This window comes from Panthera onca, chromosome D4 (assembly GCF_046562875.1).
Source record: "Panthera onca isolate mPanOnc1 chromosome D4, mPanOnc1 haplotype 2, whole genome shotgun sequence".
NCBI classification, from domain to species: Eukaryota; Metazoa; Chordata; class Mammalia; order Carnivora; family Felidae; genus Panthera; species Panthera onca.
Genome location: NC_138351.1, coordinates 26,997,646 through 27,016,748, shown reverse-complemented (window position 1 = coordinate 27,016,748; position 19,103 = coordinate 26,997,646). Strand labels below are relative to the sequence as shown.

The window sequence follows — 19,103 nt, the reverse complement described above, 5'->3', positions numbered from 1 at the left end:
AGCCATAGGACTCTGACACTATAGTGCAAAAGTAGCTGTAGACAATAAAGAAATGGGGGCGCCTGGGTGGCGCAGTCGGTTAAGCGTCTGACTTCAGCCAGGTCACGATCTCGCGGTCCGTGAGTTCGAGCCCCGCGTCAGGCTCTGGGCTGATGGCTCGGAGCCTGGAGCCTGTTTCCGATTCTGTGTCTCCCTCTCTCTCTGCCCCTCCCCCGTTCATGCTCTGTCTCTCTCTGTCCCAAAAATAAATAAAAAAATGTTGAAAAAAAAAATTAAAAAAAAAAAAAAGAAATGGATAGAGCCATGTTCTAGTAAAAACTTAATCTACAAATACAGATAGCCAGCCAGATAGCTGTTCGCCAACTATTTCTCCATCTTAACAACCAGAAAATACCACCAATAATTTGCTTTAACCAGGATAGGACAACAGTACATCTTTACCAGTGACACTGGGCCAAGGGGTGTTCCAGCAATAGATACAGGTTGGGTCTGAAACAAGTCTCTTACAAGAGAATTTTGGCTCTAAGATTTCATGACTCTTATGCAAATACTCTCAGCCCTTTTTCATCATATTCCAAGGGTACAGAAAGAAACACTGCAACACCTCACAGAGTCTCAAATTTCCAGCCCAAGCTAAAAAATCCAGTTAGACACTTCTTTCAGGATATTGGGTGAAATTTGCATTGCATCCATATAACTGAAGGGTTCCGTTTCAGTGACTTTCCCAAGCAAAAAATGAATCTGACATAAGTTGACTCCGTCAGTTCTCCACTAGAAGCAAACTTCTAGCAACCTATCTCCCTCCGAGGAAAATAATAAAGTTCTGCATCTTCTGGCACTGTGCCACACCTACAATTCTTTTTGTGTGCTTTTCATTAGTGTAAAGACAGATCGTAGTCATTCCATCTGGTACTTCCTCAGAGGACATCAGGTACGCTATCTTATTAGCAGACCTTCAGATTCAGGCTTGAGAGGGGGTGGAGTTTTGTTTTATTTAGTGATACACTTCTAAGGCTCAGATATGAGAGCTTTGCTGTGTAAAGGAATGCCCAGGCAAACCCCACCTTCCTAATAACTAGTGAAATGTCCTAGTGAAATCTGAGCCCTCCCCCACAGAGACATGCCGCGGGTTCTGAGTAAAGATGTGGCGAGCCTATTAGTCCCTGTAAAACTGCTAATGTGCTCCATTTAAACAGGCACGTTGGATTTCAGACCGGTGCAAGGATAGAAAGCAGGGCTGACAGCTGCTCCGTCAATCATTTTTCTAGGCTGTGCCCTGAGGCTGTTTAGCATTATCACTTATTTACTGCTCAAAATAGACACTTTATAATAATAACTCAGAAGCCAACATGGCCACAAAGGGGAGGAAACTGACCCTTGAGGTCTGGGGGAACTTTGTGGTCGGATATGTATATTTAAGCTTATGTCGTTTGAATACATCTCATCGCTCCCTGTGATTGACCCTTAGACTGTCGCATGAACGTGACAAATATATGTGGAAATATATGGCCCGTTTTGCCTTTAAACCCTTCTCTTGAAACTAACGTGCTTAAATATCTAGGAGAGATTTCCCTGATTCAGGAACTCCAGGGCTATAGCTTAACTGGCTTAGCTCTTGATCTGGATTCCTCTCTCCTAATTAAGTTTGTTGAATGCTGGATCCGTGCCTAAGAAAAAGTGTTGTGTCAACCCAGTGGATTTTTCTCTTAGGCCAGTTTTTGGCAAAATGCAGTAAATTAGTTAGAGAGAGGATGCTGAAGATGACAATGATTTGGACTTGATTTATATATAAGCTGGCCTGGGAAATATGAGCATTTCGGTCATTGTTATGACTGCCATAAATCAACAGGGATGAGTAGACTGTGCTGAGATCCATCTTGCTCGTTAAAACGGCCAGGCCGTAGTCTAGCGTTCGGTGAATTTAAACTGGAGTTCAGATTCGAATTATTTAAAAAAAATCTTTTTATCGTTTATAACTTAAATTACTGTATTATATTAGCTTCAGGTGTGCAACACAGTGATTTGGTATTTTTATACCTTATGAAATGGTGATGACCTTGATAGGTCTAGTTACCATCTGTCACTATACAAAGTTAGTATGATAATGTTGACCATATTCCCTATGCTGTACATCACGCCCCTGTGACTTAACTTATTTCATAACTGGAAGCTTGTACCTCTTAATACCCTTCCCCCATTTTGCCCTTCCCCGCCCCCCACCCCCCCACCTCTTCTCTGGCAACTACCAGTTTGTTCTTTGTACCTACCAGTCTGTTTCTGTTTTCTTTTGTTTTTAATTCCACATGTAAGTGAAATCATACGGTGTTTGTCTCTCTCTGACTTCTCTCACTTAGCATAATTACTTTTGAAGGCAGACTACTTAACAACATAAACCACAACTAGACCACGGAAACTCAAGTATGATTGTCTAAAGATAACTTCTCATTCATTGACCAAGGTAGGGCAAAGGGGAAATGCAGTGGAAGAAAAATAGAGAGAAATCTTTTTTAGATACCTGCTTCAGAGCCAAGGACTCTTTCCTGATTTCTCTCAATGCCGGTACTAGAAATTAAAGTGCACAAAATTCGGGGAAATCCCACTGGCATCACTAGGCAGTCCACCTTGATCAATCTATGTGAACTGTAAGACTAAAATAGGAATTCGGGGGTTTTATGTATAAAACTCAGCTGTTTGTTATCAGAAAAATTATTTGTTAATGGATCAGACAAGGATTTATGGTATCTATTATCTGTGAAATATGCTTTAAATTGCCTTCTGTTTACATTTGAATAAGACATGTTTTACCTTTTTCAGTGGATTTTGTTTCCATCAGTTGGTTTTCTTTCTTACTCTGTGAAACTTGAACTTCAAAAAAATTGAAAGACACTCAAGAGCTCTTTTGAAGACTGAATATTTTTCAAATTAAACCTATGAATTATTTTCAGAAAGAGGAAATTTGCTTTTAAAGTCCAAATGAAATAAACATGTTTAAACATCCAGAGGTCTAAAGCATAGTCTTATTCAATGACAGTCTGACATGCAATTAGATAAATGTCAACCGCTTTTGGCTGGGGGTGTTGAGAAGCCGTGGGTGAGGGGCTTCTAGGGGGTGTGAGGGTTTCTGCTTGGCTTCCCCAAGCCTTGCACTGTTTCTTCTCAGACTTCTTATTGTGTCGGGAGTAGAACCATCGATGGATAAGGAAGAGAGCAGGCCTGGAACCTTGCACTGAACAGCTATCTGGATTAGGGCTGTTGAGGGTGGGAGAAGAGAGCAAGGTGAAAGAGTAGTGAAGCCATGTAAAGGGAGACATCTCTGTCCCCAAATTCAGCCTGTTTGCGGGCCAGGGCCCTCAAACATCAGATATGCAGGCTTAGTGCTCCAATTAGGATTGAAATGATCACATGGCACGTTCAGAACACACAGACTCCATGGCCGTGTGATCCATGAGCACTGTGCACACAGGACTGTTGTGTGGCTGTTTGTCTGCCTCTGTATGAAGAGGTAGTTGGTTAGGGCTGCAAAACTCAACCTAGGAACAATTCATCCTTGAGTGTCTTCACAGACCAGAATACTATGGCTCAGAAAAATGGCGCCCCTCAACCTGACCAAGGGGGATGGGGAGGACTATTTGGGGAGTCCAAGTTCCTAGCTCATCCTAGAGAAGGATGGCCAGGGGGCAGGGGAGTATGGGCTAGCTCAGGTTGTCTGTTGTCCCTGGATTAGTCAAGACCCTTCCTCTCCATGAACCTGTTTCCCTCTCTGCAAGTCATTGATGATGTTGGGGCTTTCCAGGAGTTTATCGTTCCAAGAGGCTGGAGGAAGCAGTCTCAGAAAAGGCTTTGGGTGAGGATCGAGAAAGCCAGAACTGGGTTCAAACCACCTGGCATTCTGTGTCCACACCCAACCCCAGATCTCTCTCTCCCTGCTTCTGAAATGTTTTCAAGGCAAACAGACCCAGTGAGGTGCAGAGAGGTGTGCAGTTTCCTGTAGCATGTGATTGGGGTTCTAGACCATCCCTAATACTTGTGAGGCACCAGGCAAGAGCGAAAATAGCAGCCCAGTAACCAATTGCCTGCATAGTGATCACATAAATATCAAGCTACTAACCTTTAAGTAAAAGACTGAAAATAAAACGGGTCAGGAAAAGATCTGACTGTGCTCTGTCTCACTGTGCTGTGCTCCTGGGAAAGACATATTGCCTTTTGTATCTGTAGTTTGTATATAACAGCATCTCCACCCTGATTGCAAATAAGAATGAACTGAGACCACTTATGAAAAATACTGTTGCCTGGACCCCAATACAGAACAAACACAAATATCGTGGGTGGAGTTTATGGAAGGCAAGAGTGATGACGTTCGTTTGATCCACAAAAGAAGGGATTTATTCTGTTGAAACCCTTTTGGCCCTCCATAAAATTTCATAACACTGTTCCAAAGTTTGATGTGTTCATATACTTCTCCCAGTAGCTAAATCGTTCTGTGATTTCTGGACCACTTTTGTACTTAAACCCTCGTAACTCTTTTGGAAGAATATAATATATTTTATAATTTTCCTGCCAAAATTCACTGCATCTACTTAATATCAAGCCACTCTTAAGTCACTTAATACTGCTTTTTTCGCTCCAATGTTATTTCCCATTCTGCCCTAAAATGCATCCTTCATTCCTGTCTTGGCCAAGCTCCCCCTTATAAAACTATTAGTCAATAAGATTAATTCATTTATCTAGTCATTTATTGAACAGATATTTATATTGGGTCCCGCCCATGTTTATCATGGTCCCTGAGGGTGGTTTTGGATGCTTGGTACACATATATGTTCAGTTCACACTTGTAGCCTTGGATGCTAGCCCACCAACTGCTATCTACAGGAAAATGTCTGATATTTTCAGCCCAGAGTTGTAGGGATGGTGTTTTGGCAAAAGAAAAGAGCAGAGAAGTATTGTTCATCTGGATTCTTCTATGTTTTGGGTTAGTAGAAAAGTTAATTTTCTAACTTCCGTTCCCCTCTTAATTTCTAAGAATCAGAGGAACAATTTGTCATGGACTCAGGCAGATTAATAAATGAGAGTCCAGTTTTTGGAATGGCAGCCTTCTGGTCCTTCTGGAACCACAGAAACGACTCACTCAAAAGAAATGGTTGTGGTCATGAAAGTCAGGACCAGTCTGTGAACTCCTTTTACCATTTCAGCACTCCATTCTGAGATCCTCTCTTGATTGTGCTCGATGGGATGGGTCCTGGGCTTTCAATGATTGTACAATTAGATCGAGAAGCAGCAGGGGACCCTGGGTGGCTCAATTGGTTAAGGGTCCCACTGTTGATATCGGCTCAGGTTGTGATCTTGCAGTCATGAGATCGAGCCCCGTGTTGGGCTCTGTGCTGAGCGTGGAGCCTGCTTGGGATTCTCTCTCTCCCTCTCTTTACTCTTCCCCAACTTGTGTGTGTGCATGCGCACGCACACCCTCTCTCAAAATAAATAAACTTTAAAAGCAAACAAACAAAAAGGAAGCAGCAGGAGCTTGGACACAGAACCTGCCAAGGCCACTAGATGTTGGGACCTAGCTTTGCTGAGGCATAGTACTCTCATTGGAACAGATATTTTTATGGTTAAAGGCAATAAACCTTTTTTTTTTTTACTTAAGTGGCAGTTTGTTAGCATTGTTTCTTCTGATTTCCGCAAATCCATAAGAAGAAAAGCAAACCCACCTGGGTCTGGAGAGGAGAGGCCTTGCTACCTGCTCAGATTGAGACTGAGAAACTTGTAAGGTACATAGGGCTTTGGAACTGAGTGCAACACTTCCTCCCATGAATACAATATTAACGACTGATGATGCAAGGCGGTAAGACATAGTTCCCAGCCGGTGGAGAGCTTAGTGTTGAGTGGCTGAAAAAAAACCCCAAAATTATTATCTGATCATCTCAGGACATGGGAATGGAGAAAATGAGTTGCACGGAGTACTTAGAGATCAGAGAAGTGGGTGCTTAGTCCGTTGTGAGTCTTCAGGATGAAGTGTCTAGGGTAAGTGGTGGGGGCAGGGCAAGAGGAAGGGTGGTCATTGCTACTGTGTGCTTCTTGTGGTTTCTGGGGCCTCTGAGCCACAGAACAAGGCAATATATGTGCGTATGTACCCTCCTCTACGAACGTTCCTATATGTCAATATTTGTTTCTATATTAAACCAAACAGGAGCTCATACTTCTGTCCCTAGCTCTGGTAGATTGCCACATGGATCCCTCTAATCTTGTCTGTCTGTAACATCCCCACTCCAACAGTGAGAAATCTGGTTCCCCCCATCTGCCAATCATTTACTTAGTTGTTCGATTCCAGCGTGCATGCACAGTACTTTCAGGATTGTTAACTCAGACCCTCATGGGAAACAGCTTTGCTAAAGCACAGCACTCACGTGAAGTTCCTTCTGTCCTTCATCTTACAGATCCCACTAGTTTCCAAAGTGACTTAGGTCAGCACCTTTTCTCCCCACCCCTTTGAGTGAAGTTGTTTCATACATTTTTAGTTCAGTTATTTTGTCATGTTCTGTGTTCCATCCTCATATCCTTCCATCGCCTAAATGATTTGTTTACATGTTTATACATTAAGGTTCCCACTTTATACTATAAAGTTCTATGGGTTTAAACAAATGTCTAGTGTCATGTATCTCTTGCTCCAGTAGCCTATGGAATAGTTTCCCTACCCTAAAATATCCTTGTATTTTACCAATTCAGCAACTCTTTTCCCCTTCCCCTCTAGGAAACCTGGCAGTCATGGATCTGGTTCCTGGCTCACCAGTTTTGTCTTTTCCAGAATGACCTAGAGATGGAATCGTACAATATGTAGTATTTTCAGACTGTCTCCTTTCACTTATCAATGTGCATTTAAGATTCATCTATGTCTTTGCATGGCTCAATATCTTATTGCTTTTGATTGAATAGTAGTTCATTGTATGAATGTGCCAGTTTGTTTATACATTCCTTATTGAAGGACATGTTGGTTGTCTCCAGTTTGGGGAAAGTACGAATAATGCTCCTATAAACATTTACATGGTGGCTTTCGTGTGGATCTGAGTCTTCAAGTCAGTTGAGTAAATACCTAGCAATGTGATTGCTGAATTTTATGTTTAAATTATGTTTATCTTTGAAAGAAATTGCCAGACTGTCTTCCAAAGCAGCTGTACCATTTTGCATTCCCAACAGCAGTGAGTGAGAGTTCCTTTTGCTCTGCATCTTTGTCAGCAATTGATATTATAAGCTTTTTGGATTTTGGTCATTTTAATATGTGTATAGTAGTATCCCGTTGCTTGAGGTTGTAATTTTCTGATTACAAATGATGTTCAGCATCTCTTCATATGCTTTATTGGCCACCTGTATGTCTTATTTCATGAAATGCCTGTTCAGATCTTTTGCCCATTTTAGCTGCATTGTTTGTTTTCTTGATGTTGAGTTTGCAAAGTTCTTTGATTATTTTGGATATGAGTTCTTATCAGTGACATGTTTGCAAATATTTTCTTACAGTCTGTGGCTTATGCTTTCATTCTTTAAACCATGTCTTTCCTGGAGTAACAGTTTTTAATTTTAGCAAAATTTACTCTTTTTTTTACTCTACGAATTGTGCTTTTGGTGCTGCATATAAAAATTCAGCATCAGATCCAAGGTCATATATACTTTGTTTTCCATCTTTTGTACTAGAAGTTTTACAGTTTTGCATTTGGCATTTAGATCGTGATCTAGGTTGAGTTAATCTCATGAAATATGTAGAGTCTGTCTCAGTTCACAGTTCGGTCTCACATAGGTACTTTTGATGTTAACTCCAAACATGTAAGCCACCCTCTGGCTTTGAAATCTTAAACATGTACTTCATTTATCAAAGCACATGGCCAGAAGTGCATCATGAAAGATATTTTCATAAATGCTATAATTATGTTGGAACTTTCATAATGATATTTGTTGGTGATTTTTTAACAACAAATGATCAGTGTTAATAGTATTAATAGTGTTAATTCGCTAAGTGCCACCATTAAAAATATTCTACAGTTTTGTGACCTATTCTGGAGTTTAAAAAAATTTCCTAATATGACAGAAACTTAAAAAAAATAGAAACGGGTGTCTCTTGACCACTAAGAGGAGGTGCGGTATAAGAGGCTATCTCCGATGTTAAGAACTGGCCACCTTGGTTGGGTTTTAAGTGATAAGTGACAAAAATCCCTTTGAATCTCTGCTGCATTAGGATTTGGCATGACAAACAGTTTCTCAGATGCCACTTGGAAAAATAAATAAAATCTGGGCTTAACATGTTTCTACTCCCTAGGAAAAATGAGGCATTTATGCTTTGTTGTTTTAACACAGTTGTGTTCATTCCTTTTCTCTAACATACTGGACTCATTTTCTAGCAACATGGTTAGCCAAGCAATGAAGACTATTAATTTACCACCACTAGAAAAGAGAGAGGATGCTGTGTGTATGCCAAAGAAATGGTAGCTACAAACAACCACATTGTTGAGGACTTGGTTTCTGCATTTCTGACTTCAAAGACCTCAAGAACAGATGAAAGGATGGGATGAGAAAGCGTAGTCTGTGGTTCACAGAGAAAGAAGTTAACTCATTGCTGTGCACTATCAAATCCTTTACCCTAGACTTCTCTCTTCCGTTTCCCTTTGTATTTTCCTTTTTTAAAAATTTTTATAGAAATAAAATGCTGAGAAATATTAGAACATAAATAAGTACATATGGGCAGAAAAAGTCTTGTGTCCATCCGATCTTTTGAAATCCTCTGGGTTTTATGATAAAAATACACAATGATCTATATTCAAAAACATTTTTGATTGTCAGCCTCCAATTGATTGGTCTTCAATCAATTTGGTGAAAACAAAGAAAATCTTCTGATTTGCAAAATAAAGTTTTACTTCCGTCACTGGGGTCATACTCTTTCCCAACTTGCAATTCCTGTATTGTGAATTGTTCTTTTGTTTATATTGTGCCTGAGGGTTTTTTCTCTTTTCCTTTTTTTTTTTTTTAAGTTTATTTATTTTTGAGAGGGAGAGAGTGAGCAGGGGAGGGGAAGAGAGAGAGGGAAAGAGAGAGAACCCCAAGCAGGCTCTACACTGCCAACGTAGAGACCGACACAGGGCTCAAACTCACGAACTGTGAGATCATGACCTGAGCCAAAACCAAGAGTCAGACGCTCAACTAACTGGACCACCCAGGCATCCCTCTGCTTTCCTTTTTTTTAAATCAAGGTCGTATAATTTACCTACAACGAAATACACAGATCTTAAGCACACTGTGTCATGAGTTTGACAAATATATACACCTGTGTAACTCACAACCGTGTCAACTTCTGGGATATCACCCCAAAGTTCCTTTGTATCCTTCCCTGTCAATCCCCGCACCTTGTACCAGGCACCCATTGCTCTGATTTTTACCACCTTTGATTAGTTTTGCCTCTTTAAGAACTTTTAATAATTGGAAGTATACAGTAAGAACTCTTCTACATCTGGATTGTTTTGCTCAGCATAATGCTTTTGAGATTCAGCCATGTAGTAGCATCTATCAAGAGTTCATTCTTTTATTGTTGAACAAAATTCCATTGTTATGATAAAGTACAATTTATTTACCTATACTCCTGTTACTGAGTATTTGCATTGTTTCCAGTTGAAGAAAACTACTACGAAAATTCTTATACATATCTTTGGTGGTCATATGTATACAATTCTTTTCAATATACCCAGTGGAAATGCTGGGTCTTAAAAGTAGATGTTATATGCAACTTTATTTTTTACTTATTTTTTTTAATGTTTATTTTTGTGAAAGAGAGAGAAAGAGAGACAGAGTGTGAGTGGGGGAGGAGCAGAGAACAAGGGAGACACAGAGTCTGAAGCAGGCTCCAGGCTCTGCACTGTGAGCACAAAGCCCAATGAGGTGCTTGAACCCACAGACCTGTGAGATCATGACCTGAACCAAAGTCGGACACTTAACTGACAGAGCCACCTAGGCACCCCATGTTATATGCGACTTTCAAAAATCACTCACACATTTCTAAAGTGGGTGTGCAATGTGGCTTCCCAACAGAAATGTATGAAAGTTTCAACTACTCAACATCCTTATTTGGCAGTGGTGTTTTTAATTTTAACAATTCTGGTGGGTATGTAGTGGTATCTCATTATGGATTTCCTTTCCTCATTTACCTGAGGGCTTATGATGTTGAGCATTTTTTTCTGTATCTATTAACCATTTGTGGATTTTCCTTTTGAAGTATCTGTCTTTTGCCCACTCAAAAATAAAAAAAAGGGCTTTCTTGTTATTGAGTTATAAGAGTTCTTTATAATATATATATATATATATATATATATATATATATAAACCCTTTGTCATATATGAATATATATATACATACAGAGATATATACATATATATGTGTATATATATATATATATTTTTTTTTTTTCTTCCAAACTATTGTTTGTCTGGTAATTTCCTTGATGGTGTCTTTTGAAGAGCAAAGTATCTTAATTTTGATGAATCCAATTTATCAGTTTTTCCTATAATTAAGACATGTATGCATCCTGAAATTTCTTTCCCTATCCCAAGCTTGAAAAAAATATTCTCCACTTATTTCTTTTCTAGTTTTAGCTTTCACCCTGCCTCACAAATCCCTGCTACCCTAAAGCAGCCATGAAATTTTGTTTTCTGTGCATTATGACACTTCTCTTTATTTGGTCTTTATTTCTCTGTGCTATGATTCATTCAAAAAGTGACACCAGGGGGCGCCTGGGTGGCTCAGTCCGTTACGCCTCCGACTTCGGCTCAGGTCATGATCTCGCAATTCCTGAGTTCAAGCCCTGCTTCGGGCTCTGTGCTGACAGCTCGGAGTCTGGAGCCTGCTTCGGATTCTGTGTCTCCCTCTCTCTCTGCCCCTCCCCCACTCACACTCTGTCTCTCTCAAGAATCAATGAACATTAAAAAAAAAAAAATCTAAAAAGTGGTACCAAATTGAAAGCTAGGGAGAATGTGAAATTGACCTCGTGCATTCACCTCTTCCGAGCTGTCTGGTGCCTTGAGTCCAAAATCATTCGCTCCACATTGTTTCCTCGTGAGGATAAGTCTAATACCTATATTTCTGTTATGGCTGGAAGCAGAAGCCAGTCTTTTATTTTAAAAACACTTTTCAACTTGGGTACTTGTCTTTCTATACTTCGCGTTTGATATTCTTAACTGTGCTGCATTTTTGTATCTTCATGGTTTCCCTTCTGCCCATGGCAGGGGGACAGAGATGGCAGCACACAGCACTAGAGTGGCTCACTAACACACACGTACGGAAAGCGCTCAGTGCTCCCTCCGTATTGTTAATGTTTTCCCTTCGCAGTGCAAGAGGAATTGCTAGAACTTGGATTTCTATTAGAACCCCAAGTGAGAGGTGAAAGTGCCGGCCAAGAATATCAACTTGGCACACATTAGCATATCCCTTGGGGGACTGGAGTCACTTGTCCTTATTACTGCCGGCTGACAATATTATTGTGGAAATCGTAGAGTCAGTATTGTTTTTCTGGCAGCTCCCACGTTGACATCCTTACCCCATTCACTGAGGGTTGAAATACTCTGCACTGGTTACCAAAGCCTGCACAGTTAAAGGCAGGATTTAGAACCCTGGGAAAGGTAATGCGTTGAATGGGAGTCTCACTGAGGTACAGAACCCCCTGATAATTTTATGGGGGCATGTCGCTGTGGAAAGGATGGCCATGGGCTGCGTGTATGTTAGGGAAGTGGTGAGAGGAAAAAGGCAGAAAGTAAAGGAAGAGGTGTTGTGTTCAGCCAGGATAACCTTTGAGGATGTCACAGACTGGCTCCCTAGGGTTTGTTTTCTCAGAGGCAAAGGAAAGAGGAGAAATAATTTGACAAACGATCTTTCCTGTTACCCACTTATTTTGGGGGGATACATTCAGAGACAACTGAACAAGACAACTGAACAAGAGACAACTGAACAAGAGAGTATCTTCTCTACTTCCAGTGCTCTCATTTGGATGACATAGATTAGAAAAAGAGAGCATTAGCAAAGGAACTGATGCTCTGACTTCCTGCACCAGATAGCGACAGTCCTGGGTCTCCTAAGATCCACAACTCTGTTAAGTCTTCTGTCTGGAGTCTCTTTAAAAACTGTAAATGACCTCCAGCAAGTCAGCAGCCATGACTTTCAGAGTTAAACAGTGTGTAGCCTGATTTAACCTATAGAGATAAAACATTTATTAATATTGTTAATGGTAGAAAAATAGCCTTATCTTATTTTATTTATTTACCTATAATACATCTTTATATTTGTTGAGTTGCTTCCTCCTTGGTGGTATCTTTTTACCCTCCAACCCTTTCTTCTTCAAACTAGACCTCAAAGCATCTTACCATGGGTACAGTTTGTTACAGGCAGAAGGAGAAAACAAAATAGTTAATTTCTTGGTTTTTGAGGTTCAAAAACTTGATCTGATTCTTAAGACCTGGGTGTTGGAGCCATGAAATCTAAGCCCTGAATGACCCTTAGAAAAATTTTTCTTTCCAGTGAAATTCACTTTCTCTATCCCCAAACTTCTAATAGAAGATAAAGATTATCAAAGATAGGGATGGAGAAATGTCAGAGAAAGGATAATGAAAGTTAGATGCCCCATGTTCTGCCCCCACCCTGGCTGGTTCCTGATGAGTTGGGGACGGTAGGGATCTGAGAACGGAGAGGACCTATGCGATCTTCTTTGTAGATAGTTTACAATTTCTTTTTTTAAAAAACTATTTTAATGTTTATTTATTTTTGAGAGAGAGACAGAGACAGAGCATGAGTAGGGGAGGGGCAGAGAGAGAGGAAGACACAGAATCCGAAGCAGGTTCCAGGCTCTGAGCTGCCAATATAGAGCCCAACGTGGGGCTAGAGCATACGAACCATAAGATCATGACCTGAGCCAAAGTCAGACACTTAACTGAGGGAGCCACCTAGGGGCCCCTAGGTTACAATTTCTTAAAATGGCAAATATCAACATATAATTTTCTCCAAGTTAAAAACATAACTCTAGTAGAAATATATAGTGAGCATGTGACAAAAATGAATTTAATTCATTAATAAAGGAACCAGTTGGATGGTAAAGTTAGTTTCAAGGAGAGTATAAGAAACTGACCTGTAAGTGAATAATGCATTCTTATAGGCCAACGCTATCCTAAGTTTTGGGATTATCTGTTCTATTGAATGGAAATAATTGAAATAATTGAAATAATTTAAACTTTATTGGACAAAGCTAATGTGCAACTTACCAATTTCCTGTAAGACTCAGGACCTTCATTAATAGTAAGTAGTAAGCCAAAGTTGCTTCTCTTTTGATGATGAATTCTCAAGTGAGAGGTGGTATTGCACCTTGGAATGAACATTCATTCTTGGTGGTCAGAAAAAAATCTTCGGTATTACAAGTGTACGTGGCCCTCCAAAGTTCAATCTTCTTCTTGATTATTTATTTTCTCTTATTAAGGGTAAATTACACCAATTAGTCAACCAGTTTATTATTAATTAAATTAATTATCCTATGTTAATTAATTAAAATTAAACTGGAATGTAAGTACTTTTTTTTCTTGGGGAAAGGGATAATGAAAAAGAATTGAGAAACACTATCCTAGATAGAGGATCAGATGACCTTATAAGAGGGCTTGTTCGAAGATACTCCACAATTAATTTTAAAGAGCACTAAACCATGTTTTCATCTTATTTTCAAGTTGTGGATAATTTTTCTTAAACTGCTCTTAGTGGTTTAAGAGCCGTAGAGTAGAAATAGCTATGTGGGACATCTAGACAGAATGGGTCAGGGGCAGCTAGCTTCAGAATCCCTGGAAAGATGTGAGAACAGAACTATATCTTCTGGGAGATCCAGGTCCCCAGAATTCAGCAGGTAGTCAGCCCTGGGATAGATCAAAAGCCGGAAGTGAGGGGTATAGTGACAGCAGCTACCCACAGCCCAACAGGTGGCAGAGAAGACAGGCCATGTTGACTACCAGCCACACACAGTGCCCCAGCATTCTCAACATCCTGTTAAACTGTACCTGCACCCATAGGGGTAGGGACACAACTGGCTCTGAGTTGAATCAGATTGTGTTTCCACTAGTCAACACAACGGGGACTCAAAATAGAAATAAAGCTCAGGTGAAGGAAAATACAATACACCACATGTCTTATACTCCCACTTTTATGGCATGAGATTTTGCTAAATATATGTGCTTGTGAGGAAAACCCACCCAATAATGTGGTGGGGACAGAGTGCCAGATTCCTCTACACTTCTTGAGAACTCAAAATAGCCATTGAGTGGAGCCATAGAGAAGCATGCCCTGGGGCCAGGTGAGATTTTCCTGTAGTAATTCTTACACGTGCTATGCTATGGGTACATAGGGCTTGCTAATTTCTTCAGTCAAAAGCCAAAGATTCCAGTATTGAATTAGTAGAAATGGTGGCCTTTCTCCAGAAAGTTCTGCTGGTTGCTCTTTCCTTTTGCTCATCTTGGTATTTTTCTTCCAGGTAGTAAAAATCCAGTTGGAATTTAAGCGCTCAGAGTTTTCCTTCCTGAGCTGCCTGAATCTCAGAATAAGAGCCTTGAGCACTGTGAAGTGAAGCTCCCATGAATAATTCTGGCAAAATTTTACTGCCAAATAAGATAGTCAACCAACTCTGCGTAGACAAGAATGATGGCCCACAGCCTGTGTCAGCCACTGCTGCCCTCGGTCTCTTGCCCCCAGGAAGTTCCACTGGAACCTTTGTAGTGTCAAAGTATAATTTTCAGAAAGGTGAAAACCTAACTCTCATAGAAATGTAAAATGAGCTTGTGTCAAAGATTTCTTCAACTCACTAATGAGGAAGCCAGGAAGATGGTAAAGCTGACTCACAGAGGGTTTGAGGAACTGAGTATTTATTTACAAACATTTAAAAATGTTAGAATAAATTGCTAGGTTGGATATGCATTAATGCCCTACAGGGCAAATAAAACCAAAACTTCTGGGTTATTTTATGTGCTAGGCAGAAATCATTAGTGTTTCTCCTGGACGGAAATCTCTATCAGAGGATAGAATTAATGGACGGCAAAGTCAAACACAGGCATGTTCTCCTAGATAATTGAATAATCTTTTGGCAGGCTTATTAAGGCATGCCCTAGTATGACATTGAAAAGACATGACTTCTCTTTGCCTTATCTTTCACGTTTTGGCTAATGTATCTGAATAGTAGCTCTTTGAAATACTGGTGATGGTGTCTGGAACTTATCTCTGAGCTGCAAACACTGTTAAATAAGTGCTTCTGGACATGAATACACACACACACACACACACACACACACACCATAATTATATACATTACATATATATACCATATCATATATATACTATAATTAGAGATATAGCATATATATACCATAATTGAACAAAACAAACAGCATATTGCAGGAAGGCTCTGGCTTAGAAAGGAGGAGACCAAGTTGGGGGTATAGGGAATTCATGGCATTTTGTGTCATTGAACTTTATATTATTTACTTTGGGCTCAAAAAGAATTTTGGCTCCGATCAGGTTGAAAAAGGAAAACAGAACGAAGAAACACGTTGCTTGAATTCTGGTTCTGCCACTGACTAAACATACGACTTGGGCAAAGTCACATCAGATTGCTGTAGGTGGCAGCTGTCTCCAAAGAGGGCCCCCAGTGAACTCTGCCTCTACTTAACACCTTTGTGCAGTCCCCTCCCAGTGTGACCAGGAATGGTGCGGTGGCTCCCTTTTAACCAATAGAATGTGGGAGAAGTGATACTACCTTAGATGCGCTAGATGGCCAGGCAGCTTCTGCTTCTGTGGTCTTGGAAGCCAGTCCGGATGCAAGAAGTCTGAGTGTCCTGCTGGGGACAGAAGCCACGCAAAGGGAGTCGGAGGGCCAGGCGCCACATGAAGAGTGAGGCGTCACTGAGGAGCTTGTAGGTAACGGGCACGAGACGGACGATACCAGATTGGAAGCTCCAGCCCACTCGAGCTTCAGAAGACACCAGACTCGCTCATCACATGACGGCAACGGCGTGAGAGACCCCGAGTAAGTAGAGCAGAAGTGTCCCGCTGAGTCCCTCAAGCCATAGTATCGTGAGAGATATTAAATTGTAATTCATTAAGTTTTCGGTTGTCTTGTTATATAGTGATAGATTACCAAGACACTATTCCCTACAAGGACTTGTAACATTCCCTTTAACTTGACTCTTTCTTAATTCTTCCTCCAATGGACAAGGGCGCAGGGTGTCCACCCCCCTGACAACAGGCACTCAATGTTCATTTGAGTAATGGAAGTATTTAGTTAAACCTGGGGGAAGTCGTAACACTAGTCTGCGAAAACGAAATGAGGAGTTTTAGTAAGTGTCTCTTTGCCCAGAAGGAAAATTGCAGCCCAGCTATATTTACCACGTGTGCGAAATACCATATTATGTTCTCACGTTTCCTGATTTGAACTTTTTGTTTCATTCAGGCTTTTGTTCAAATACCATCTCCTCACAGAGCTCTTCCATCATCCTGAGGTAGCACCCGCCACTTTGTATGCCCTTATTGTGTTTTATTTTGCTCCCTAGCTGTTCTCTACCTAACATTACACAACCCTTTATTTTTCGTTGTTTGTCTCTCCCTAGAGTGTTAGCTTCCTTGGGGACAAGGACTTGGCCTTCCCTGCTCCTGTGATGTCTCCAGCCCCTGGGACATTGGTGGGAACATATCTGCCAGTCAAGGAATGTTTGTTGAATTGACTAAAGTAAATGTCTACTGTTTCCCAACTTGGAAAAGAAAGACTGGAAATATGAAGGAGCTTGGGGGTCCCAAGTGGAAAATATTTTCCTTCAATGTCCCAAAGGAAAAGGCTTTGTGCCGGTATTTGACTGCAGTAACTGAGGCACTGGGAGAGAAAATTCTTTCTTTTTTTTTTTTCGTGCTCAGAACAAATACAACAGAGAAGAAATGCCGGGATGCTATGGAAATGCAGAGGATTTGGGGACAAACTTCTATGGTGGTGCTAAATGCCTTACAAACAAGCAAACAAAAAGCCATTAAAAGATTTGTAAGATGTTATTGCCAAGCAAAGACAGACTGTGTGAGAGGCACACAAGGGTGAAGTTGAGGCTCATGAGAAAAGTAGGGTTTGGGGGGAAAAGTAAGTTTAATTGTAATGATGGAAATTTGTGGTATATCCTCTTAAAAGGAGCTATGGATGCACAGTTTCTTGAGTTATTGTAAGGTTGTATGAATCGCTGGAGAATATGCCTTTGAGGAGAATTCTGAGCAATGCTTCGTGAGAAAAGGGACACCCCGGAGGGCCAGATAGGTCTTTTGCATGTCTGTGTGGATGGTTTTATGGCCCCAGAACTGGGAGTGCAGAGCAAATCTGAAAAAGGAAGAGTCATTTGAGATTTACGATAGCAACAAAAATATTTGTCTTCTAAGGAAACCTGGTTGGAAATCAAGGTTTACAGGATTTTAAACAGAAACATACTTTATTTAAAAAAATTACAATAATCTCACGATTGTTTTAAAATATTTGAGCCGACCCTAAAATAAACCATACTTCCGTAAATCTTGTCTGCAGAGTAATTTTTGAAACTAACTTTTGAAAATGTGTAATTCAACATACAATAAAACTAAGCTCTCTTTCCTTTGAATTATTTAGGACAATGAATTTTAGTATTTACTGGTGTTGTAAATACTGAAGGTTTTCAAGCTTCCCAATATGATATCAAGAAAGAAACATCAGTATCAAATGCACCCTAAGATGCAGTTCTTGGTTTTTCTTGGAAAATCCTCAGACATCTAACCTCAAGCTGTTTCTTTCTGTCCATTGCTTGTTCTGTGCTAGTGACTCAGTTTATGTTTTATGAGCCATCTGCAGATCCCACAGTGCCCAGTTGTGTCTGTCTTTAGATTATTTTCTTGAAATCCAGGAGAGAGGCAAGAGAGGATTTCATCAGACCCTGAAACTCATACTGTTTCGTATCACAAGGATCTAAGAAATGGGAATGGAAGATGAAAACACAAAGATCCTCTCTGCTCGGCTTTCAATGCTTTAAATATGAAAGTGGCTTCAGAAATCTTTCAGTCTCCATTCTGAAAGCCAATTGCAAAGACAGAAATAATATCAGATTTTGGAAGAAAACTGTTCGAATGGTCTAACATTATAAATAAGAAATCTGAGTCTCACAGAGGTGAAGCAACTTGTCTAATGATCCAGAATTCATGGTAGAATTTGGACAAAGGAACAATGACTGATGTCCAGGTAATGCTTAGGAAAATATTTTGGTGCATGGAACTCTTGGGCAATCTTTATGTCATGGCCTTCCATGCTTCTGTAAGTTTGTTTTGCCTAACTGCAAAATGTTCTGTACAAAGAAACACTTAAGGATTCCAAACCAGTAGAATTTTTTGACCCTGAGTACAGATAATAGATATAAAGGAAACTCTATGTGTATGGAAATTAGTAAATGGATGGCTTTTCTATAGTCAATTTTATTATAGGATGGATGTCTGCACATATTTCATAACAATAAAAAACTGTTCTCTGTCTTAATCACTATGTCATTTTTCTTCCTAAAGAAACCCCTTTTCATCTATTTCTTCTGGTACTTATACCCATATTTCCATACAGTTTGGTATTTTATAGAAATAGCAGTTAGGCTAATTCTTAGTAATTTTGGACATTATTTATTAACTTTCTGTTGGCAATTGAGGGTTTAGCTCAGTCCAAATGTTACTTATGCCAGAACCTAGGATTTAATTTCTCAACCCCTGGCGAGTGGGGACTTGACATCAGATTTACTGATTTTGGGAAAATCACTGAATTTCTTGCAACCAAATGTGTGGCAGTTTCATATCTGTCCCACTCCTGTATGCACAGATTGGAGTTCTTTGCAGATATAAAGTCAGTTATGACCCAATCTTTTGAGTTATGTATTATTATTCTTGTTTTCCAATGTTCTGTAAAGAGGCTTAATGAGGTAAGTCCAAGGTTATATAACATGTAACTGGCAAAGCCGGGATTTAAACTCCGATCTCTTTGATTCCGAAGACGAACCTTTTCTGAATGTTTCATACTATTCCTAAAAGA

The 19,103-nt window shown here is 40.1% G+C and overlaps 1 long non-coding RNA gene across 1 annotated transcript in view; it reads left to right on the top strand.

Moving 5' to 3' along the window:
- The window catches only part of LOC132663891 (uncharacterized), a 32,899-nt gene extending 17,664 nt beyond the window's left edge, over positions 1-15,235 (top strand). Inside the window, exon 3 of the long non-coding RNA XR_009603310.3 lies at positions 14,520-15,235. This is a non-coding gene — a long non-coding RNA (uncharacterized LOC132663891). The remainder of the gene's footprint in view (positions 1-14,519) is intronic.
- Positions 15,236-19,103: the final 3,868 nt, after the last annotated feature.